Source organism: Trichechus manatus, unplaced genomic scaffold (assembly GCF_000243295.1).
Source record: "Trichechus manatus latirostris isolate Lorelei unplaced genomic scaffold, TriManLat1.0 scaffold00042, whole genome shotgun sequence".
NCBI lineage: Eukaryota > Metazoa > Chordata > Mammalia > Sirenia > Trichechidae > Trichechus > Trichechus manatus.
In genome coordinates this window covers 8859716-8885791 of record NW_004443978.1, presented here as the reverse complement: position 1 = coordinate 8885791, position 26076 = coordinate 8859716, and the positions used below count along the sequence as shown (strand labels likewise).

At 44.2% G+C, this 26076-nt stretch overlaps 1 protein-coding gene across 1 annotated transcript in view; it reads left to right on the top strand.

Annotated features, from left to right (window-relative positions):
• The window catches only part of SLC24A3 (solute carrier family 24 member 3), a 658266-nt gene that overhangs the window by 47745 nt on the left and 584445 nt on the right, over positions 1-26076 (top strand). The window lies entirely within an intron of this gene.

Here is a 26076-nt window from a genome sequence, read left to right as displayed (position 1 = left end):
TTGTAGATTTGTTTGTTTCGTACCTTTTTTTAAAAAAAAATTTGACTATGTCTGAGCAGGCAGACTGTGTGTTCTTTGTTGTTTGATCGTCTGTGCGCTCAATACTTTTCACCTCCTTCTCCAACTGGCAGGGTCAGTCATTCAGATATGGTACAGCAGGGCAGGTCTAGCTGAAGAGGAGTTACTGGGATGGGTAGTTTGTGGCACTTACTATAGCCACTAGGGCGGGTCGGTAATCAGTGCAGGGCAGGTTCCAGTAGGCTGTGCCTGTACTGCTTGGTGGTGTGACGTCAAGTGCCCAGTGCAGGTAGTCAGGATGCAGTGGGGAGATTGTTATGTGTGGTGCTAATATGGATATGGGAGAGAGGAGAGAGGAATAGGAGCCAAAAAACATACAAACAAACAAAAAAGAATGCTAGGGGAGCTTGCCATTGGAATGGAGAGATGAGAGAGTATGAATTGGAGAAAAACAGCAAGTGGAAGAGGAAGAAAAGAATGAATAAATAAAAATGAGAAAGGTTAAAGAACTTCAAAGTTCCTAGGAATCCCACCGATGCAGCTGTGAGGTCTGGGGAAGTTGCTCTCAGGTTTCACAGTACAGCCTGGCTAGAAAGCGTAGAGGTATACAACGCCTGGTATTCAGGGATCAGAAAGAGAAGGAAGATATAGAGAGATGAGAAACTGAGCAATGAAGAAAGACAGAAAGGGGAAAAGAGGGAAAAGAAAACAAAACAAATTTACAAAAATAAAAAGAACAAGAAAGGCCCCCAAAAAAACAGAAAAAAAAAAACAGAAAAAAAAAAACCAACAAAAAGAGAAATGCGCTCAGGGATCCCTCTGCACGTCTGTGGAAGCTTAAGGGGAGTTCCTTGCCACGCAGCTCCGTCTGGCCAGAATGGGCTATCAACTCAAGAAAAGGAAAAGAAAACAAACAAACGATTCAAAGTGAACAAAGGAACAAAAGCCCCGGGATCCCACCAGCGTGGTAGCCCAGACCGGGAAGCAGCTCCACACTCGAATGGAGCTCTACAGCCCCTCAGGAAGAAGGAAAGATGGTGCACGGAGCCAGGCAGTCGAGTGAAAGGAGGGGGAGGCGGCGAGAGGCAAGCAAGAAATCCATAGAAGCAGGAAAAAAAAAAAAAAGAAAAGCAACACCAGCAGCCAACAAATGGCACTCAGAGAGCCAGCCAGTGCAGGCTGGTGTTTCTGGACAAGAAACTGTGTCCGCAGGAAGCAGAGGAGGCCAAGTGTGGGTGAAGTAGGGTAGAGAGTGGGAAAATGTATATCACAAATTGCCGGCGCTCTGGAGACCCTCAGGAAGAAGCAAAGATGGCGCACGGAGCCAGGCACTTGAGTGAAAGGAGGAGGAGGTGGTGAGAGGCAAGTGAGAAATCAAAAGAAGCAGGGAAAAAAAAGCAACACTAGCAGCCAACAAATGCCACCCAGAGAGCCGCCCGTGGCCGCGGGAAGCAGAGGAGGCCAAGCCGGGGCGAAGAGGGGTGGGGGGGTGGGAAAGCGCACACCGCAAATTACCGGTTGTTTTGTCTCCTGCTGGACACTCCGTGAGGCTGCTTTCTCGTACCCACGTTTGCTGGTCTCCGATAGGAGTCCAAGATGGTGGATCTGCGCTGTGTTAGCTGGTAGGGGACCTCTGCATGAATTTCTCCTCGCTCTCCGTTCTCTGTCAGTTTTCTCCCTCCATTTGGTGCTTGGCTGAGTTCTTTATCTCTTCTTTTGATGTTTTAGGGTTTCAGGATTGTTGTATTCTCTGTTTGGCTTAGTTTTTCGGATCTTTGCTGTGGAGGCACAGCCTGGTGCTTCTGCCTAGAGCGCCATTTTCCCCGAACTCCGCAATAAAGTATTTTTTAATTAAGGTATGTACGTTGTTTTTTTAGACGTAATGCTAATGCACACTTAATAGGCTATGGTATAGTGTAAACATAACTTTTATATGCACTGGGAAACCAAATAAATTGTGTCGCTCTGTTAACTGTGATATTTGCTTTATTATGGTTGTCTGGAACCGAACCTGCAGTATCTCTGAGGTATTCCTGTGTTCCCTAAGGAACTGCCCAGATACTTCCCTGTACTTCCAAAGCCTTCAATGAACTTTAAAAAGTAACAATAATTGTATTAGTTGGCACTTAGCCTGGAATAATGGTAATGAGAAATTACAGCAATGCTGTGAACCCGTGATGAACTCAGTCTTCGTCAGCATCTAGGGTAGTTATCACATCATGCCCCTTTTTTGTTAGGATTCTTTAAACCACCAAGTTTCAGGAGCTGCACGTGTTCATTCAGTTTTCCTTTCCCTCCTGAAGCAGTGTTCTTTCTGTAGTGGGCAGTGATGTTGTGAGATTAGAAGTCATGGTGCCCTTTGCTGGGGGGAGACAGGCATGGGTAAGGGCCTGGTGACAGGTGACATGGCCAGCATCTGGTTCGGGGTCTGGGTTTGGTTAGCCCAGTGGCCCTTTTTGCCATGTGCTCCTCCCCTGCCTGGGCTGCCTGCACTGGACCTGCTCTACCATCTGGTCTGTGAGTAATTCTGAGAAGGACCTCATGAGAATTACCTTCTGAATGGGCTAGGCATGGGGTCTTAGAGTCAAGCAAGTCTGTGTTCTCCAAAGTCAGCATCTATTCACGTCACATGCCAACTCATCATGGCTCAGGTGTCTCTGAAGCACCCGAAAACTGGCAGGGCCAGGCTGGAGTTAGGTCCCTGTGTTTCCTGCCCAGTACCTCTGTCCTCTGGTTCTGTGTCACCTCAATACAGGTGCATGGGAATTTGAATGCAGTGATAACTGCATGAGCTTTGATGTAGGGTTTGAAATCTGCCCCAGGGAGAGGAAGCCCAGCAGGGTGGAGCCATGGGCAACAGATGTGCTCACGTGGGATTTTGCTGTCTTCTCACCAAATCGTGCCCCCCCCACCCCCCATGGCCCCACACTGGAACTCTCCCTCCCCCCTCCATCTCTCCTTCTGAACCTAGCTTTCAGTTGATCTTCCTTCGAGAGCCTGAATCACTCTAACATTTCCCTGCTGCCTTTTCTGTTTTTAGCCCAAATTGGAAGTGACAAGAATGATTTGCAGAGAGAATATGATTCATTTTGTGACTTTTTAGCACTTCTTTTGAAGTATAATATATGTATATACAGAAAAGTGTACCTATTATAAGTGTATTACCAGTTGCCATTGAGTTAGCTCTGACTCATGGTAACCCCGTGTGTGTCAGAGTAGAACTGTGCTCTGTAGGGTTTTCAATGGCTGATTTTTCAGTAGTAAGTCACCCGTAGACACCTCTGGGTGGGCTTGAATCTCCAACCTTTTGGTTAGCATCTGAGCTTTTTAACAGTTTGATCGTAAGTATATAACTCAATGAGTTTTCACAAATTTAACACCAGCAGCCAGATCAAGAAACAGAGCATGGCCAGCACCTTGGAACCCTCCCTGTGGTCCTTGCCATTTACCATCCCCTGTCCCTCACCCCGCCAAGAGTGACCACCATCCCAACTTCTCACAGCATAGATGTGCTTTGTGTGTTTTTTTGTACTTTATATTTTAAAAAGCAAAGATGCCACTTTGATAACTAAAGTGTTCCTGACCCAAGCTATGGTCTTTCCAATTGCCTCATATGTATGCAAAAGCTAGACAGTGAAAAAAGAAGACAGAAGAATTGATGCATTTGAATTACGGTGTTGGTGAAGAATATTGAATATACCGTGGACTGCCAGAAGAACAAACAAATCAGCCTTAGAAGAAATAAAACCAGAATGTTCCTTAGAAGTGAGGATGGTGAAACTTTATCTTGCTTAATTTGGGCATGTCATTAGGAAAGATCAGTTGCTAGATACGGACATCATGTTTGCCAAAGTAGAGGGTCAGCAAAAGTGATGGAAGTCCTCAATGAGATGAACAGGCACACTAGTCACAGCAATGGTCTCAAACGTATCATGAAGATGGTGCAGGACCAGAAAATATTTCATTCAGCAACAGACAGCAATAAGGAGAATCTTCTCTGTGTGTTCTTTTGCTCAGTGTTAAGCTTCTGAGATACATCACATCATAGTTGTGGATTATTTATTATCATTGTTGAAAAGTATTTTATTGGGAGAATTGATAGACATTTGGGTCATGCCGCTGTGAAAATTCTCGTACATGCCTTTCTGTGATCGCATGTACGCATTTCAGTTAAGCGTATACCTCAGAGTGGAATTGCTGGGTCTTAGGGTTTGGCTCTCATAAATTCTAATAAACATTTTTCCAAAGTAAATGTACCTATTTAAAGTGTAATTGAGTTTTAAACCAAAGTGGATAATTGGATTTGAACTTCATAGTTGCACTTGTTGGATTGAAAGGCCTCACCTACAAGCCATGGCAATGAAAGAGTCCAAACCTTCTGGGTCTAGAGAAGGCGCCTCCTCGTGGCTGTCCCAGCCTGCACCTGTGTTTGGTTTGGGCCCCTGCATCATGCAAGGGGGTGAAAAGAGACACACCAAAGTCACACCCCTCACCCTCTAGAGGCTGAAGCAACAGCACCAAGAATTATTGCTACTATTATTATTACTACTACTATTGACCTTCCTTCTCCACCTGTTCTCCTCTGTCTTCCTCCCCTTTCTTCTCGTCCTCCACTTCCTGCTTTCCTCCTGTTTCTCTTCATAGACTTCTCTGTGCCTCTCCTCTAAGAACCTCTCCAAAAAGGGGTTTGACTCCCACCCTGCACACACCACACACACATACACATACATGTACATACACACGTTCATGTACACACATGCACACATGTATATACACACATACCCATACACATGCACACACATATGCACACACACATACATACATGTGTACTATCATGGGTTGAACTATGTACCCCCAAAAAATGTGTATATCAATTTGGCTGGGCCATGATTCTCAGTATTGTGTGGTTGTCCTCCATTTTGTGATTGTAATTTGATGTTTAAGAGGATTAGCGTGGGATTGTAACACCCTTACTAAGGTCACATCCCTGATCCAATGTAAAGGGAGTTTCCCTGGGGTGTGGCCTGCACCACCTTTTATCTTAGAAGAGAAAGAAAGGAAAGGGAAGCAAGCAGAGAATGGGGGACCTCATACCACCAAGAAAGTAGTGCCGGGAGCAGAGCATGTCATTTGGACCTGAAGTTCCTGCACTGAGAAGCTCCTAGTCCAGGAGAAGATTGATGACAACAAGGACCTCCCTCCAGAGCTGACAGAGAGAGGAAGCCTTCCCTTGGAGCTGACGCCCTGAATTTGGACTTCACTAGACTGTGAGAGAATAAATTTCTTTTTGTTAAAGCCATCTACTTGTGGTATTCTGTTAGAGCAGCACTAGAGGACTAAGACAAATACACAGTACTGCACACATACACACATGCACACATACATACATAGATGCACAGTACTTCACATGTACGTACATGCACACACACATACATACATGCACAGTACTGCACACATACGTACACACACACGTACATACATAGATGCACAGTACTGCACACATACATACATGCACACACATACATAGATACACAGTACTTCACACATATGTACATGCACACATGTACATAGATGCACAGTACTGCACACATACATACATGCACACGCATACATAGATACACAGTACTTCACACATGTGCATGCACACACATGCACAGATGCACAGTACTGCACACATACATACATGCACACACGTACATAGATGCACAGTACTGCACACATACATACATGCACACACATGCACAGATGCACAGTACTGCACACATACATACATGCACACACGTACATAGATGCACAGTACTGCACACATACATACATGCATGCACACACATACATAGATACACAGTACTTCACACATATGTACACGCACACACATATATACATGCACACACACTCTCTGCAGTGTGGGAGGAATGGCTGCTGAGGTAGTAACACAGAGCAGGGGAATCACAGCGCACAGAAGAGTGTGAATTATGTGGGAGAAAGTGTGATCACAATAACTGGAGCTCTTCAAAAAAGCTTACTAAAAAAACCGAAAACCAGAACAGGTCTTTCCCAAATTACTGTATCTGGGTCTGTCTCCGCACCCTGGAGTCTGGGCCTCAGCGACAGCCCCTTTCACTCATGTTCTGCATGGCATTCACAATATGCCAAGCTGTATCACACAGATGGGGAGAAGCACCCCGAACAGCCTCAGATAAAAATAACAGGGTGTTGCGCTTCTGAAATAGCATGGTGTGTTTCTAGCCACCTGCCGCCTGTGACGGGAATCCCACCACCAGCCTCCCCCTTGGCAACCTCGAGGATGTCTCCCCAGGTAAGGGTGTGAGACTCGGGCCTGGGGCCACACCACCCACATGAAGGCCTGCAAGGCCGTGGCAGCTCAGGGGGCCCAGCTGAACAAGGAAGCCTTCAGGCACCATTTGATATAAGGACTCTTCCTTGGGACCTTTGTCAGCATATGCAAGGCAGGTGTACCTGGGGCAGGTAACACTTTTCTCCTTCATTGTGTCTGGGGATGGGGGGGCGGATGGCAGAGAAGAACAGATTGGCATCAGCTGCATCCATAACCGGCTTGGTGGGGCGGGGTGCGAGCTCTTCATGTCCTCTTGGCAGTCCTGTTGTAAATTGTTCTCACCTTAACTGGTGGTTCTGAGGGCACAGGGGTCTGGTGGAGGTCAGACGGCTACCTTGCCTCCCTGGCCCATTGGCCACTGTCCCCAGCCCTCCGTGCAGCACCGTGGCAGTTACCTAAGCCTCCTTGAGGGAGGACTTTGGAGAGTTCTCTGGAAGTGGAGGCTAGACCGTGGATGACTTTCCACCTTGGACGTCCCATGCCCAGGATGTCTGTGGAGCCTGGCTCTCAGCCAAGCCCCGAGGCATGTGGCTGCCATCTAGAGGGACCCCTGTGTGTCTCTCTGGGCCATGGCTGTGCCTGCAAGAAGTGGAGAAGCAGACAGGACTTACCCTGGTGAGCTGGGCATGGGTGGGTGCATCCTGGGGAGAGGCCCCTGCCTGGCTGGGAGTGAGCGTGCAGAGCCAAGCATGTGGCTGACCAAGCCCCCACCAGGCAGTGTGGACAGTCCCTTCCCCTGGCAGATGTCACCTCTCCTGGATCGCCTCCAGGCCCCAGCTGTGGAAGTCAGCCTCTCTCCGACCCCTGGCACACCCCTCGGATTGTCCAGGGTGCTGCAGTCCCTCGTACTGGGGAAGCACGACCTGGTGCTATCCCCGTCTCCATCGGTTTCTCTGTCTTCTCTGGCTGCCCCACCTAAGGGCCTAATAGAGATGACTAGTTTAATAAAGTGTTGATACAGTGGTTTCCAATGCCCCCTTCTATTATTTTTTCCACCCATTCAGTGTCTTGGAAGATTCTGTAGACCAACAAAGCCACATTACTAAAGCATTAATTGGCTCATTTTCCTCTGAAAATCATCAAAGACCTATATGACCGCAAGCCAGGGCTTCCCTCCATACTGTAGTTACTGAGCTCGAACCTGAGTTTATATAAGCTCAGCTGAAAGCAGAAACGTCGGAGCCTTGCTTGGAGTAAACTGTGATTTTGAAATAGTATGCAGACCTCACTGCCTTCTTTCTCTCCCAGTAGATGCCCAGAATTCTGAGATCCTTTCAGTTAGGGTGGCTTCTGAGATGTGTGTTTGCACCGTATAAGTGTATTCCTACTCCCCACAGCTTCCCAACTCTAGGTTGCTGGGAGCTGCATGGACAGGAAAACTCCCTCCAGGGTGTACATGCGTGCAGACAGCTCAGGGCAGCCAGGGCATCCTCGGTAGGTGCTACCTGGAGTAAGTTATCTCCCTGCAAAGGAGTGAATACATAAGGAATCATAAGCCTCCTTCTAGAGGTAGGAATCGTAAGCTTCTTTCTAGAGGTTGTCCATTGTCTTGGTTGACAGAGTCTGAGTTTTCTGCAAGTGAGTTTTGAGGGAGAATCCCTGGGTGGTGCAGAGGGTTACTGCACTTACTTGGCTGCTGACTGAAAGATTGGAGGTTCGAGTTCACCCAGAGGCACCTTGAAGAAAGGCTTGGCAATCTGCTTTCTAAAAATCAGCCATTTAAAACCTTGTGAGCACAACTTTACTCTGACACATACGAGGTTGCCTCGAGTTGCAGTTGACTCCCCAGCAACTGGTGTTTTTAGAGTTTAAAGAGAGGGTCCTCAGGGACAGAGGGAAGCAGGATAGCACCGGAGGAACACTAAGTTGGGGTGTGGTCTCTGCTGGGGTGTAGCTGACCCCACAGGGGCTCCAGAGGACAACCATGTCACAGAGTGGACCCCATCTTGGGCTGCCCTTTTGTAGCCCAGTGTTAGCTGCTCACTGGCACCTGGCATGGGGGGATTGACTTCCCAGGCAAGGTGGTCCCTGTTACCTGAGGGCAATTCTCTGGAGAAGGAGACAGCTGAGAGCCGTTAATGGCCAATGCTCACAGCAGTGGGTGATGGGGCACCATCAGTGAAGGGGTCTGAATGGGCACCCTATGAGTACCACTGCACTCAAGGACCTGGTCAGCGGCAGGCCACCCCATCTCCAAGCCCTGCACTTGAACAGGGCCCTAAGGACCTGCTCGTTCGGGTCAAGCCACTTGGACCTGTCTGCCTGGTGATGCTGGGACCTTGCAGTAGTTGCTGGGACAGCAAAACCACTGGATCCAAGAAGACCACGTGAGTAGGCAGAGCTGAGCTTCACAGCTGCGGCTTCAGGGTAGGGTAGGTCTGGGGGCTCAAGGCGTTTGCAGAGACACTCCTGTTTGAGGCTTGCTGAAGATGTTGTTGGCGTTTCTACTCAGCCATGTGTTCTTGTTTAGTACATGTGCTCTTTGCTGTTGGTGTTACTTGGCTGCTCTCGAGTCAGCTCCAGCTCATGGTGACTTTATGTATAACAGACCGAGAGGTTGCCTGGTCTGTGCTGTCTCCGTGATCTTTGATATGTTTGAGCCCGTTTTTGAGGCTCGTGTGTCAGTCCATCTCACTGAGGCTTTTCCTTGTTTCTGCTGAGCCTCTACCAAACACAATCTCCTTTTCTAGCAGTTGGTCTTTCCTGATGATGTGTCCAAAGTAAGCAATATGACGTCTCACCATCTTTGCTTCTGAGAAGTATTCCAGTGTTATTTCTTCTAAGACTGATTTGTTTATTCTTCTGGCAGTCCATGGTCTCTTCAGCTTTCTTTGCCAACATCACAGTTTGAATGTGTCAGTTCTTCTGTTTTCTTTGTGCATATCCAGCTTTCGCATGCACATGAGATGACTGAAAAGACCACGACTTAATTCAGGTGCACCTTTGGTTTTTAGAACTTTGAAGAGGTCTTTTGCAGCACATTTCCCAGTGCAGTACATCATTTGATTTCTTGACTGCCGCTTCCATGGACACTGATTGTTGATCCAAGTAGAATGAAATCCTTGACAGCTTCAATTTTTTGGCTTCTTTCACGGTGGGGGAGGGAAGTCTATTAAACCTCTCCTGGACAACATTTGCACGTATAGATGATAATTATTTAGCATCGCTATCAATTTACAGAGTTGTGAGTTGTAAAATACCTCAGTTTTTCGGATTTGTGTAGATGCCAGGAGGGCTGGGAAGCTCCCTCGACACCGCCAGAACCACAGCTCTGTGCTGTCTGTCCCCACCCTCCCCCGTCCCAGCCATCCTCTCAGACCTGGGACCCTTTCCTCAGGATAGCCCAGCTCTGCTTCAGGCCACTCGATTCCTGGATTGTCCATTCGTGAGGTGTGCTGTTGGTCAGGAGCTCGCTCCCAGTCACAGCTTGGTAGATGTGGGATGTTGGAAGTGCTTGTCAGTAGATTTACTGTGTGTGTCCATGGCGGCTTCCCTGGGCTGGGTTCATGAGTAGGTAGGAATGATTTAGAATTAGCACTTGAGTGTGTCCCAGTCAGTGGGGCTGTGGGTCAGTAGTGGAGTTTCTAGCTCATCTCTTCTTGGCTTGGATGCTCCTTCCAGACTGGTGGCTCTGAATCCAGAAGCTCTGAGCCCCCTTGGCTCTCATGATGAATAGTGAATCTGAATCCCTGGACAATGGGGGCTGTTGTACTGCAAAGCGGCTGCCTTTTGTCTCTCTGGGGAAGGGTGCTGAGAAATGAATGTGAAGGGCTGTGGAAATGCTGAATAAGAAGTGAACTTGATCCCACCAGTCAGCAAAGTCTGAATGACTCCCTCCGACTGACCCACTTCTCCCTCCAAGGTCGCTGGGCTGGTTCTCTGGGAAAAGAGATTGGCTTAAGCATATCGCCCTGTGCCTTGACACTCTCAGGTGCCCACCGTAGAGTCTCGGCTCAATAGTGAGCTTTAGGGTTTGAGAATAATAACTCAGACGAGTTCCTGGAATCGGTGGAGGAGGGGAGGCAAGGGGTGGGAGAGTAAATGGGCACACTGGAGACCCAGGTCCTAGGGGACGATTAATTTACAACTCAAAGGGAGGGTAATGGCTTAATCTGGGGCCAGTCTGTAGGCGCCCAGATGGAAGTAAGTCAAACCACCAGTTTTTGTAGGTGTTTTGGCTTCATTCATTCATTTACTCATTCATTGAGTGGGATGAGGTCAGTTTTGCTTGTATTGCGTTTGAGATGGCCTGCATAGATTGGAGTTGGGACAATAGAGGTCTGGGCTGTGGGAAGGGGCCATTCTTTGCCCTTTTCCCAAAGCTACTGCAAACAGTGGGACCACAGCTGACAGTTTCTGCACGTGGTGGTGTTCTGAAAATACGTGTCAATTGTCAAATTGCTCTTTAAATTCACGGGACAAGTATTGCCTCACCTCCTTGTTAAAGAATAATTTTCAAAAACGGTGAAATCATGACGGTCATACAGATATAGAAAGAACACATACAGAAGATTTTATTTAACTCATTGTTAGTGAGGAAACTGGTAAGATGTTACAAACATTTCAAAGGAGAATCCAAAGAACAGACACATTTATAGACCAGGAATATTGAAATGAATGTGCTAATGGAAGCAAGTCTGGCTTCTGCCACCGTGGGGGAGAGAAGTCCATTAAACCTCTCTGGGATGACATTTGCCTGTATAGGTTATAATTATTTAGTGTTGCTGTCAGTTTACAGAGTTGTGCAGTAACTCAAAAGCAATGGAAGGCTTGAATCAGAGAACCTGGAAGAGTGTTCTCTAGACAACGTATACATTTCTGTTGATGCATACTGATTTTCCCTTCACTCTCCTTGGTAAGGAAACCCTGCTGGCTTAGTGGTTAAGAGCTATGGCTGCTAACCAAAAGGTCTGCAGTTCAGATCCACCAGGCACTCCTTGGAAACCGAATGGGGCAGTTCTGTTCTGTCCTGTAGGGTCGCTATGTGTTGGAACTGACTTGAGGGCAGTGGGTTTGGTTTTTTGTTTTCTACGTAGTAATGTTCAGTTAAGCATTAAACTTGCTCAGAAGTATCTTTATCTCTCTTTTAATGTATAAGTAGCAATGATAAAAGGGTTTTTTTAGGGGGGGAGGAGGTGATTTATGTTTGTTTTTATGATATTAAAGCAGGGTAAACTACATGAAGACATATTTTGGAAGAGAATTAGTGAACTTACCCATATGGTTTCCCAGGACCTATTTTAATGAGTAGAAAGTGAGGTTTATAAGATTTATGTATATGATTTATAAGATACTGGGTATCTGAATAACATTGGAATAGGGTATCTGTGAACCAGAAATAAAATGGCTCAGACAACAAGGAGGTTCTAAAGCACAGCAGTTGTTGGGGGTGAGGGAGAAGAAAAAGGACACAGGCACAGACATCTAATAACCCAGGACACAGTTTCTGAAAAAATAATTGGGAATTTCTTCATGTATTATTTCTTAACTTCTGAAAACTTTTAGTATAATTTAATTGAAGCTGACATTTTTCACAGTTTGGAAGGACCTCAAATTCTAGATACTTCTATTTTGGTCTGCCTTTCTGAGGTTTACCCTGAAAAGATGTATAGTTGTTTGAAACATGAAAGAACTAGGAAATCCATGCTAGGATTTAACTTGCGTGGCCTCTTCTGGTTTATCGTGAAACTACTTTTCCTTCACTTGTCTGCAGCCCTCAGCGTTGCTGACCCACCATTCCTTTTTGAAATCCACCCCCTGCTTTCCTTGTCTACAGCCCTGACTTTCATCACTGGGGCTCTTCCCTGAACCTTTCATTGCTCCCTTCACCCCTTTGCTGTTCCTCCTAGGATGTCCCCCAGGGATTGTGCTCCTCCCTCCCCCATACTCATCCAGGGAGTCAGATCCCACCTGGGTTTAGGTAACCATGACCTTTATCCCCATCCTGAGCATCACGCCAACACTTACACCACCACTGGACGTTTCCACCTGAACGTTCTTACACCTCATACTCGGTATGCATAAAATATAAATAACTACATTTTTTCCCACAAAATGTAGCTCCTTTTTTAGTTTATTCTCCCATCCATTTACCAAATGCTGCCAAATCCTTCTTCTCAGTCTCCTATCTGGCCCTTCTTTTTCATTCCATTCACACACCACAATCTAAGCCCACATCCTTTCATCACTGAGTCATTGCAGTAACTTCTGCATTTAATCTTAATTCAATCAGTATTTTTTTAGTGCCCCATGAATGGATACCACAAGCCAGGGCACTGGCCCAGTGGTGAGAGATTACTGGGGAGTCAGACATCAATTAGTTACACATGCTATTAAATGCACCATCATAAACTGGTAAGTGCAAGAAGGAAAAAGTGTTAAAAGAGCGTATAATAAGGAACCCTAAATTGGTCTGGAGGGACAGACAAGATTTCCCTGAGAAAGGGATTATTGGAGAACATCTGGACAATACATAGGCATTACATACATGCAGATGAGGTGAAGGGGGACGAGCTTACCATGCAGAGGACTCCAGCCCTTGCCAAGGCTGTGAGGAGGGAAGAGGCCTGGGGGATTAGAGAGAGAGGGAAAGACCTGTGTGCTAGTGTGAAGTGCATGAGGGGCAGAGTGGCGTAGGACGAGCTGGGGTAGAAGAAGGCAGGGTAGTCTGATGCTGAGTTGTGATAAGAACAAGGGGGAATCTTTGAAAGGTTTTAAGCAGGAAGGGAATGACATGACCAGATAAGCCTCTTCCAAAGGGCATTGTGACTGCTGTGCCTGAAGATCTTCCTGATTTAAAAACAGCAGGAAATGATGGATAACACCACAGCTGAGCTGAACTTACAGGGAAGTAAGAGATACCCACCCCGCACCCATCTGTTAGTTTGTTGTACTGTGGTTGTCATGGTTTGAATTATGTCCCCCCAAAAACGTGTGTACCAGTTTGGCTAGGCCATGATTCCTGGTACTGTGTGATTTTCCTGTATGTTGTAAACCTGCCTCTATGATGTTAATGAGGGAGGATGGGTGGCAGTGGTGTTAGTAAGGCAGGACTGGATCTACAAGACTGGATTGTGTCCTGAGGCAATCTCTTGAGATACAAAAGACAGAAGTGAGCAGTGAGACAGGGGGACCTCATACCATCAAGAAAGCAGTGCCGGAAGCAGAGCGTGTCCTTTGGACAGGGGTCCCTGCGCCAAGAAGCTCCTAGTCCGGGGGCACATTGATGAGAACGCCGACAGAGAGAGAAAAACCCTTCCCCTGGAGCTGACGCCTGGATTTGGACTTTTAGCCTACTTTGACTGTAAGGAAATAAACTTCTCTTCGTTAAAACCATCCACTTGTGGTATTTCTGTTATGGCGGCACTAGATGACTAAGACAGTGGTGGTTTATGCATCACTGTGATGCTGGAAGCTATGCTACCAGTATTTCAAATACCAGCAGGGTCATCCGTGGTGGACAGGTTTTAGTGGCATTTCCAGACTAAGACTAGGAAGGAAGGTCTGGTGATTGACTTCAGAAAATTTGCCAGTGCAAATCATATGGATCACAAGAGAACATTGTTCGACTCGCTTTCTTCGGACACATCATCAGGAAGGATCAATCACTAGAGGAGGACATCATGTTTGGTGAAGTAGAGGGCCAGTGAGGGTGAGGGAGACCCTCGGTGAGGTGGATTGGCACAATAGCCATTAGGATGGACTCAAACATGCTGGTGATCGTGAGGATGACGCAAGACTGGGCAACGTTTCCTTCTGTTGTACATAAGTTTGCCATGAGTTGGAGATGACTGGATGGCAGCTATCTTATCTATCTGACACCCTTGGAGTGCTAAATAAAGAGGAAGCTGAATACCAAGGGGCACACTGGCACTGACCACTTCATCTACCCGGTGGCATTTGCCCATCTTCTTAAACAAGGAACATACGTACCTTTTCATGGCTACACAAGGACAGAGGACAAGGCAGGAAGTGTAAGTGGGTTAAGGAATTGGATCTAAGACTCTGACATGAAACAGGAACCCTCTGAATGGGAAAAGGGGGACTGTACAATAACTCCACTTCCCATGAAATAACATGCCAGGGAGCTTGTCTGTTTCGACCTGGGCTCTAGTTGGGGCTGGGAGGGTCTTCCCCCAAAACATCTTTCCATGGACCTGTGCCCAGATGGGTTTGGGCTTCTTCTTTACATTGCTTTCATGGCTCAGAAAACTCACGGCCAAGAAATTAATATAATATTGAGTCCGACACTGGCAGTAACTGGTTTTCCAAGAAGCAGCCGCACACATTTTCTCTGTAATTCTCAGAGAATTGTGTCTATGTGTGTGTGTGTATATATATATGTATACACACATACATATAATTGTTTGAAATGTTTTAGACTCTATAAAGCGGTTTTGGCTATGTAAGTATGATCAGTTTGGGCAAATGATCAGAATTAAAAGATTTTAAGTCCTTGTACTGTTGAAGAAGAGAGTGGATATGGTGATTAAAATTTAATTTTATTAAGCTAAATCTTCACGTTAAAATTTATGGGGAATTTCTAAAATATTAAGAATAGGGTATATAATTTCCAAACCAATAGAGAAGAAAATTGATATACAAAACCCAATCAATTCAAAGAGGGGAGAAAAGAGCAAATAGAAGAACAGAAAAAGACAAAAAGCAAATAGAAATAAATTCACATATATGAATAATAATAAAAACGTAAATGGACTAAATTCATTAGAGATTGTCAGATTGCATTTTAGAAAACAAGCTTCATCTGTATGCTGTTTACAAAAGACACAAAATACAACATAAGGCTCCAAACCAAAAATCCGTTGCCTCTGAGTCGATTCCCACTCATAACGACCCTGTAGGGCAGAGTAGAGCTGCCCGATAGGGTTTCCAAGGAATGGCTGGTAGATTAGAACTGCCAACCTTTTGGTTAACAGCTGAAGGTCTTAAAGACTGTGCCATGAAGGCTTCTACATAAGGCTCAGATGGTTGAAATTAAAAGGATGAAAAAGGTGTGGGCAAATAGTAACCAAAAGACACCAGGTATAGCTATGTTAGTATCCAATAAAGTTGATTTAAGGCAAAAATTATTATTTGGGAAAAAGTAGGCATTTAATAATAACTCCTACAGTTCTTTGGGAAGATTCAACAAGTCTAAACTTTTTTTTCTTATTGTGCTTAGATGAAAATTTACAGAGCAAATTAGCTTCTCATTAAATAATGAATATACATGTTGTTTTGTGACGTTGGTTGCCAGCCTAGCAACATGTCAATACTCACCTTCTCGACCTCGGAGTCCTCATTCCATTCATCCTGCTTTCCTGTCCCCTCCTGCCTTCTTGTCCTTGCCCCTGGGTTGGTGTGCTCATTTAGTCTCATATGCATGGTTGAGCTATGTGTATTATTGTTTGTTTTATGGGTCTGTCTAACCTTTTGCTGAAGGGTAAACCTCAGGAGTGACTTCAATACTGAGTTAAAAGGGTGTCTGGGGGCCATACTCTTGGGGTTTCTCCAATCTCTGTCAGACCAGTAAGTCTGGTGTCTTTTTGTGAGTTAGAATTTTGTTCTACATTTTTCTCCAGCTCTTGTCGAGGTCCCTCTATTGTGATCCCTGTTAGAGCAGTTGGTGGTGGTAACTGGACACTGTCTAGTTGTACTGGACTCAGTCTGGTGGAGGCTGTGGTAGTTGTGGCCCTTTAGTCCTTTGGACTAATCTTTTCCTTGTGTCTTTGGTTTTCTTCATTCTCCCTTGCTCCAGATGGGGTGGGACCAGTGGAGTATCTTAGATTGCTGCTCAAAAGCTTTTAAGACCCCAGATGCTACTCACCAAAGTAGGAAGTAGAACATTTTCTTTATAAACTATGTTATGCCAATTGAGCTAGATGTCCCCCGAAACCATGGTCCCCACAACCCTCAGCCCAGTAATCCGGTCCCTCAGGGAGTTTGGATGCATCCGTGAAACTTCTGTGATTTTGCCTTGGTCAAGTTGTGCTAACTTCCCCAGTATTGTGTACTGTCTTAACCCTTCATCAAAGTTACCACTTACCTATTGTCTAGTTAGTGATTTCCCCTCCCTACCCCTCCTCTCCCTCATAACCACCAAAGATTGTTCCTTTTTTGGTATAAACCTTTTCATGAGTTTTTATAGTAGTGATCTCACATTTGTCCTTTTGTGACTGACTTATTTCACTCAGCATAATGCCCTCCAGATTAATCCATGGCATGAGATGTTTGGAAGATTCATCATTGTTCTTTATTGTTGTGTAGTATTCCATTGTGTATGTGTACCATAGTTTGTTTATCCCTTCATCTGTTGATGGGCACTTACGTTGTTTCCATCTTTTTGCTATTGTGAATAACACTGCAGTGAACCTGGGTGTATGTATGTCTATTTGTGTGATGACTCTTATTTTTTAGTATATATTCGTTGGAGTGGGATTGCTGGATCATATGGTATTTCTCTTTCTAGCTTTTTAAGGAAGCACCATATCATTTTCCAAAACAGTTGTACCAATTTGCATTCCCACCAGCAGTGCATAAGACTTCCAATCTCCCTGCAGCATCTCCAACACTTGTTATTTTATTTTGATTCATGCCAGTAATGTCGAGGTGAGATGGTATCTGATTGTAGTTTTGATTTTCATTTCTCTAAGGGCTAGTGTTTGCAAGCATTTCCCATGTGTCTGTTAGCTGCCTGAGTGTCTTCTTTGGTGAAGTGTCTGTCCATATCCTTTGCCCAGTTTTTAATTGGATTGTTTCTCTTTTTGTTGTAGAGGACAAGTCTAAACTTTTTGCACCTAATAACACAGTCTCAGAATAACATAAAGCAAATACCAGAGTTTTGAACGGATTCTAAGCAGTTCAGTTATAGCACACAGGAACAAGGCAGGGCTTCAAACCTATTCTAAGTGGTTTAGTCATGGCTGATGGAAACCAGGGCAGCGTATGCACTGCATAGCAACTAAATCTCTGGCACTTTCGATTTTGACCCGAGTAAGAAACAGGCATCGCTTCCCTGCTGAAAGATGGCTGCTGACTGCATGGCTTTGAATGTGTGTCGCTCTCCATGTGTGTTGCTCTCCATGTCCTCTCCTAAAACTGGTTTGAAGCTCTGCCTTGTTTCTGTCAGCCGTGACTGAACCTCGTAGAACCTAGAACTGGTTCGAAGCCCTGGCAAATACTGACGTGATAACAAGGAGAAACTGAAAAATATTTACAATCATAATGAGAAATTTTAATACAACTTTCTTAGTAAGCAACATATCAAGTAGTCAAAAAATACCATTAATGATGTAGAAGATTTGAGCAATGTATTGGTATGATGGGTATATACACATATACATATGTATATATTATATATAAAAAATATATAAAATACATATATTTATCTGTGTCATATAGATATATATATACAAAACTTCCCGCTCAACAATATAGAGTACACATCATTTTCAACATACATGCACAAAATGGAACATATCTAAAAATTCACCTTGTACTAGGCCATAAAGAAAAGTCTCAAAAAATGTCACAGAATTGGCATCACACAGATTAAATTTTTTGACCACAGAGAGGCATTTGTAAGCCTTATGTTGTTGTTGTTAGGTGACATTGAGTTGGTTCTGACTCATAGCGACCTGATGTAGAACAGAATGAAACACTGCCTTCTCCTGTGCCATCCTCACAATGATTGTTACGCTTGAGCCTGTTGCAACCACCAAGTCATCCATCTTGTTGAGGGTCTTTCTCTTTTTTGCTGACAGTCTCCTTTACCAAGCACGATGTCCTTCACCAGGGACTGGTCCCTCTTGATAACATGTCCAAAGTATGTGAGACAGAGTCTCGCCATCCTTACTTCTAAGGAGCGTTCTGGCTGTACTTCTTCAAAGATAGATTTGTTCATTCTTTTGGCAGTCCGTGGTATGTTCAATATTCTTTGTCAGCACCATAATTCAAAGGCATCAATTGTTTTTCGGTCTTCCTTATTCATTGTCCAGCTTTCCCATGCATATGAGGTGATTGAAAACACTGTGGCTTGGGTCAGGCACACCTTAGTCCTAAGTGAAATCTCTGCTTTTTAAGACTTTAAAGAGGTCTTTTGCAGCAGATCTGCCCAATGAAATACATTGTTTGATTTCTTGACTACTGCTTCCATGGGTGTTGATTGTTCATCCAAGTAAAATGAAATCCTTGACAACTTCAGTATTTTCTCCATTTGTCATGATGTTGCTTATTGTTCCAGTTGTGACAATTTTTGTTTTCCTTATGTTGAGGGATAATCCATACTGAAGGCTGTGGTCTTTGATCTTCATCAGCAAGTGCTTCAAGTCCTCTTCATTTTGAGCAGGCAAAGTTGTGTCCTCTGTTGTTAATGAGTCTTCCTCCGATCTGGATGCCCCATTCTTCTTCATATACTACAGCTTTTCGGATTATGTGCTCAGCATACAGATTGAATAGGTATGATGAAATGATACAACCCTGACACACACCTTTCCTGATTTTAAACCACGCAATGTATCCCCTTGTTCTGTCTGAACGACTGCCTCTTGGTCTGTGTACAGGTTCCGCACGAGCACAATTAAGTGTTCTGGAATTCTCATTCTTTGCAGTGTTATTCATAATTTTGTTATGATCCACGCAGTTGAATGCCTTCGCATAGTCAATAAAGGACAGGTAAACATCTTTCTGGTATTCTCTGCTTTCAGCCAGGATCCATCTGACATCAGCAATGATATCCCTTATTCCTTGTCCTCTTCTGAATCTGGCTTGAATTTTTGGCAGTTCTCCATCAGTGTACTGCTGCAACCGATTTTGATGATCTTCAGCAAAATTTTACTTGTGTGTGATATTTAATGGTATTGTTTGATAATTTTCGCATTTGGTTGGATCACCTTTCTTTGGAATGGGCACAAATATGGATCTCTTCCAGTCGGTTGGCCAGATAGCTGTCTTCCAAATTTCTTAGCATAGAGAAGTGAGTACTTTCAGTGCTGCATCCACTTGTTGAAACATCTCAATTGGTATTCCATCAATTTCTGGAGACTTGTTTTTGCCAGTGTCTTCAGTGCAGCTTGGACTTTTTCCTTCATACCATTATATTGCACTACAAATATTATGTTATATTGCGTTGTATTGCATTCTACTAGAATAATGGAAGACTAAAAATAATTGTTCAGTTTAAGTCAGAGGAAAGAACAATAAACCTCAAGGAAATGTTGTTAGGTGCTGTTAGGTGTTAGGTGGTGTTAGTCGATTTTGACTCCTAGCAACCCCATGTGATAGAGTAGAACTGTCCTATATGGTTTTCTAGGTTGTAATCTTTACAGGAGCAGATTGCCAGATCTTTCTCTGGTGGAGCCACTGAGTGGGTTTGAACTGCCAACTTTTTGGTTAGCAGCTGAGTGCTTAACCATTGCACCACCAGAGCTCATTTACCAAAGAAAATAGAAGAAAGGAAATAATAAAGATAAGACTAGAATCAATGAAGTAGAAAAAAGAGCTATAATCAATAGAACTGCCAAAACCAAAATTTGATTCTTCATAAGGAACAATAAAATACACAGATTCCATGACAAACCCCCCATCAGCACAAACGAATGATATTAGATATGAAAAGGAAGACAGAGGTACAGCTGTAGCAGAGATTAGAAAGAGTGACACTTTCCAGTATTTTAGGAAACTCGTATGAAATGGGCATCTTTCTATAAAGATAAAATGTAGCATGACTAAGGAAGAAATCAAAAACCTGAAGAGATATATAATACTAAAAATTTGATCAGTGGTTTCAGATACGTTTTTCTCTTTTGGTTTATTGATGTAATTTACCTCATGAACAGATGGAAACAGAAAAAGGAAACGTGTTCATTCCCTCTCTCTTCCCCTCCCTCACTCCTTCTCCTCCCTCCCTCTACTTCCCTCCCTCCCTCAACAAACCGAGACTGTCAGATAGAGGATTGTGATGGTTAAGGTTGTGTGTCAACTTGGCTGGGCCGTGACTCTCAGTGGTTTGGCAGTTATGTAATGATGTACTCATCCCCCATGATGTGATCTGATGTGATCAGCCAATCAGTAATTAGGGGAGTTTTCTCAGGGGTTTGGCCTGCATCCAATATATATGGACGTTCTGGTAAATCTCACCGACTTTTGCCACTCTGGACCCTGCATCCATCCCAGCATCATCTGATCTCTGTTTCTTGGGACTTGAGTTGGTAGCCTGCTGTATTGCCTACTTATCTTGGGATTCATCGGCCTCCGCAGCCTATGAGCCGGCAGCCTGCTGTCTGACCTGTCCGTCTTGGATTCATCAGCACCTACAGCTACGTGAGTCAAGAGAAGCCTCCACAAGTCAAGAGAAGCCTCCACAAGTAAAGAGAAGCCTCCAGCCTGACGCCTGACCCATGGACTTGGGACTTGCCAGCCTCTACAACTGTGTGAGCCATTTCCTTGAGATAAATCTCTTTCTTTCTCTCTCTCCATCCCTCTCCCTCTATCTCTCTATGTGTATGTAAATATATACATATATTTACATATATATATACACACACACACATATATATATATATATATAGTTGTTGTTGTTATTGTCTGCCGTCAAGTCAATTCTGACTTATAGTGACCCTGTAGGCCAGAGTAGAACTGCCCCACAGGGTTTCCAAGGAGTGGCTGGTGGATTCAAACTGACAACCATTTTGGTTAGCAGCTTGAGCTCTTAACTACTTGCCACCAGAGCTCTATAAATATATATATGGATATATATTTATATACCCGTAAACCCATTGCTGTCAAGTCAATTCTGACTCATAGCGATCTTATAGGACAGAGTAGAAGTTCCCCATAGGGCTTCCAGGGAGCGGCTGGTGGATTCTAACTGCCGACCTTTTGGTTAGCAGCCGAGCTCTTAACCACTGAGCTCTTAACCATTGTGGTCTCTCTCTCTGTCTCTCTCTCTATATATATATATAAAATCTTCACTGGTTTTGCTTCCCTAAAGAACCCAGCCTAAGACATTTGTTATTGAGAGTGGTCCTAGAAACAGAATTGTAAGGATGAGTTTTCTAAATTGTTTCTCAAGTCTGGTTAGTCTTAAATATGTTGATGATTCTGCTTCCAGTAGTAGAGAGGGTACTGCTAATCCATAGTGTGAGGTAGCAATAGAAACACAAAATATCACCACCAATAGATCAAGTATTGGTAAGAAGTAAGGTTGTGGGTGACTGCATGTTTGACATTTTTCTACGATTTTGTCAGAACGAGAAGTATAAACTAGCTGGTTGGTTGGTCCTGTTTTCACTAGACAAAGTGGTGAAACAAAGAGATAAGCTCAGGGCTTCAGGGTCACAGCTCAAGCACTGAATGAAAGAACTCAAAGTTGTCACTTGTGCCCTGAAAGAAAGCCTTATTTCTTGTAGTAACAGAGCCACTATTGCTGAAAACCAAACCAAGAGTCTTATCATAAGAGTGGCTGAATTACAACACCAGCTGAATTCCCAACCTTGAATGGTGTCTGAAGTTAAAGTGAGGGCATTGATTGGGAAGATTGGGATCCTGAAACTTGTGATGGTGACATATGGGCAGATAATCAGGAAACTGGGGACACTGAGCCTCTACATTCTGTTGAATTACTCCTGCAAACAGAACCAGCCCTCTCACTCCCATCTGAAGAAATTACTTCATCTTTGTCTGCTAAGCCATCCTCCCCAGTAAAACTATTAGTACCTCCACCCCCATTAACCCAGCTGTGTGTGAAGAGTGCTTTGTCTGAGTCATTGCCTGGGGCATCGCCTGAGGAAGATGCCTTACGAAACCTTGCTGAATGTTCTCAGAACACATCCCCACCACTAATTTTTGCTTCTAAATCTATAACTAGACTTAAGTTCCAGCGAGCCCCAAAAGGTAAAGTATAAAGTGTGACCCAGGAGGAGGTATGCTACACTCCAAAAGAACTGCTTCACTTTTCTAATATATACAAATGGAAGCCTGGGGAATATGTGTGGGAATGGTTATTAAGGGTGTGGAATAATGGTGCGAGGACATAAAGTTGGGTAAGTCTGACTTTATTGATATGGACCCACTAAGCACAGACCCTTTGTTCAATATTTCAGCTCGAGAAGTTAGGAAAGGATCAAATAGTTTATTTGATTGGTTCACTGAAGCATGGATTATGCGGTGGCCTACATTAAATCGAGTTGAAGTGCCAGACCTGCCTGGGTATACTGTAGAAGAAGATATCCAAAGGCTTAGGGAAATTGGCATGCTAGAGTGGATTGATCAGGTTAGACTCAAGACCCACACGTGGAGTGCCCAGAGGACACAGCTTTTACCACAATGGTGAGGAACAAAGTTGTGAAGGGAGCCCCAGCATCCTTGAAGACTATTTTACTATTTTATGTAAATCGGATTTGACAATATGAACTGCCATAATTGAATTAAGACACCTAAATACATTGGGGCTGATTGGACCCAGTGGTGGTAGGGGCCAAGTGGTAGCACTCAATCATCAAAGACAAGGTGGGCGTGGTTACTGTAACAGACAGCAGAGTCAAACCAGTAATCGGAATAGCCTGACTGGAATGAACTTAAGGTGTTGGCTACTTAGTCATGTTGTCCCTAGGAGTGAAATAGATGGGAAATATACTAAATACTTTACTTGCATAAGTGGAAGAATTGTAGTTCAAATGAATGGCGGTCTAACTCAAATCGCCAGAATAGAGTGTCATGGCCCCTCAATCAAATCCCAGATTTGAGCAAGTTTACAGACCCACAACCCCTTGAATGAAAGAAAGGGAGGCTGGGTCCACTTGAGGAAGGACCACACTGCGCTGCCAAAAATTTATACTGTTAATCTTTCTTCCAGCCTTCCCCAAAGGTATCTATGGCCTTTTACGAGAGTGAATGTTCATTGTTGTTGTTGTTAGGTGCCATTGAGTTGGTTCTGACTCATAGCAACTGTCTTAGGCTGGATTCTCTAGAGAAGCAAAATCAGTAAAGTGTGTATATATATATATATGTGTGTACATATATATATATATATATATATATATAGAGAGAGAGAGAGAGAGATTTATATCAAGGAAATGGCCCATGTGATTGTAGAGGCTGTAATGTCCTAAGTCCATGGGTCAAGAAAGAGGCTTCTCCTGATTCACATAGCCACAGAGGCTGGCGAACCCTAGATCAGCAGCTTGGAGAGCAGGTCTGTTGCTCACAGGCTGTGAAGATCGACAGATCCCAAGATCAGCAGGCAAGACCACAGGTAAGCTGCTGGCTTGAGTTCCAGGAACTGGAAGTCAGATAAACAGGAGCCTGCTGCAGAATCCAGAACAAGCAAAAGCCCCACAACCCTGCCTCAACATCTGCCCACACTCAATGCAGGCCACATGCCCAAGGAAACTCCCCTTCAACTGATTGGCTATTCACAGCAGATCCCATTATGGGGGTGATCACGTATCAGATCTCAGCAGGGAAGTGATCACAACATTATATGATTGCCAAAACACTGAGAATCATGGTCCAGCCAGGTTGACACAAAATCTTAACCATCACAGCAACCCTATGTACAACAGAACAAAACACTGCCTCATCCTGCACCATCCTCACAGTCGTTGCTGTATTTGAGCACATTGTTGCAGCCATTTTGTCATTCCATCTGGTTGAGGGTCTTCCTCTTTTTTGCTGACCCTCTACCAAGCATAATGTTCTTCTCCAGGGACTGATCCCTTCTGATAACGTGTCCAAAGTATACGAGATGAAGTCTCACCATCCTCACTTCTCAGGAGCATTCTGGCTGTACTTCTTCCAAGACAGATTTGTTCATTCTTCTGGCAGTCCATGCTATATTTGATATTCTTCACCAACACCATATTTCAAAGGCACCAGTTCTTCAGCCTTCCTTATTCATTGTCCAGCTTTCGCATGCATACGAGGCAATTGAAAGTACCATTGCTTGAATCAGATGTGCCTTAGTCCTCAAAGTGATGTCTTTGCTTTTTAAGACTTTAAAGAGATCTCTTGCAGTGGATTTTCCCAATGAAGTACATTGTTTGATTTCTTGACTGCTGCTTCAATGGGTGTTGATTGTGGATCCAAGTTAAATGAAATCCTTGACAACTTCAGTATTTCCTCTGTTTATCATGATGTTGCTTATTGGTCCTGTTGTGAGGGTTTTTGTTTTCTTTTTGTTGAGTTGTAATCCAAACTGAAGACTGTGGTCTTTGATCTTCATCAGTAAGTGCCTCAAGTCCTGTTCACTTTCAGCAAGCAAGGTTGTGTCATCTGCATATCACAGGTTGTTAATGAGTTTTCTTCTAGTCTTGATGACTGTTCATTGGGGAAAAGGAAATAATCAGACTTTCTGGGGACTACTGGATACTGGCTCTGAACTGACACTAATTCCAGAAGATCCAAAATGTCATTGTTGCCTACCAGTCACAATGGGGGGTATATGGAGATTATGTTACTAATAGAGAGAGTCTTAGCTCAAGTTTATCTCACAGTGGGTCCAGTGGTTACCCAATTATCCTTTAGTGATTTTCCATATTCCAGAATGCATAATTGGAATAGATATACCCAGTAACTGACAGAACTCCATATTGGATCCCTTACAGTTGGCATAAGGGCTGTTATGGTAGGAAAGGCCAAGGGGAAGCCATTAGGACTTCCCTACCTAGGAAAATAGTAAACCAGAAGCGATACAGCATTCCAGGAGGGATTGCAGAGATTACTGCTACCATGAAGGACTTAAAGGATGCCGGGGTGATGATTCCTACCACATCCCCATTCTACTTGCCTATTTTGCCTGTGCAAAAAAAATCAGATGGATCTTGGAGAATGAGAATGAATTATCATAAACTTAATCAGGTGGTGGCATCAATTGCAGCTGCTATTCCAGATATGGTTTCACTGCTTCAGCAAATTAATACATCTCCTAGTGCCTAATATACAGCTATTGATCTGGCCAGTACCTTTTTCTCAATTCTGGTTTTGAAGGATCACCAGAAGAAGTTTGCCTTCAACTGGCAAAGCCACAATACACCTTCACTGCCTTACCTCAGGGGTATATCAACACTTCATCCTTGTGTCATAGTTTAGTCCGTAAGAATATTGATCGCCGTTCCCTTCCACAAGACATCACAGTGGTCCATTACATTGATGATATTATGCTGATTGGACCTAGTAAGGAAGAAGTATCAATGACTTTGAACTTATTGGTAAGACATTTGTGTGCTAGAGGGTTGGAAATTAATCCAACAAAAATTCAGGCTCCTTCCACCTCAGTGAAATTCCTATGAGTCCACTGGTGGTGTGGGGCATGTTGAGATACTCCTTCTAAAGTGAAGGATAAGATGTTACATCTGGCCCTTCCTACAACTAAGAAGGAGGCACAATGCCTGGTGGGCCTCTTTGGATTTTGGAAGCAACATTAGTCATCATTTAGGTGTGCTATTCTAGCCTGTTTATGAAGTGACTGGAAAAGCTGCTACTTTTAAGTGGGGCCCTGAACAAGAGAAGGCTCTGCAGCAGGTTCAGGCTGCTGTGCAAACTGCTCTGGCACTTTGGTCATGTGATTTAGCTGATCCAGTGGTGCTTGAAGTGTCAGTGGCAGATAGAGAAGCTGTTTGGAGTCTTCGGCAGACCCCTATTCATGAATCACAGCACAGACCCATTGAACTGGAAAAATATCACCTGGCCACTTTAGGCTCCTCATG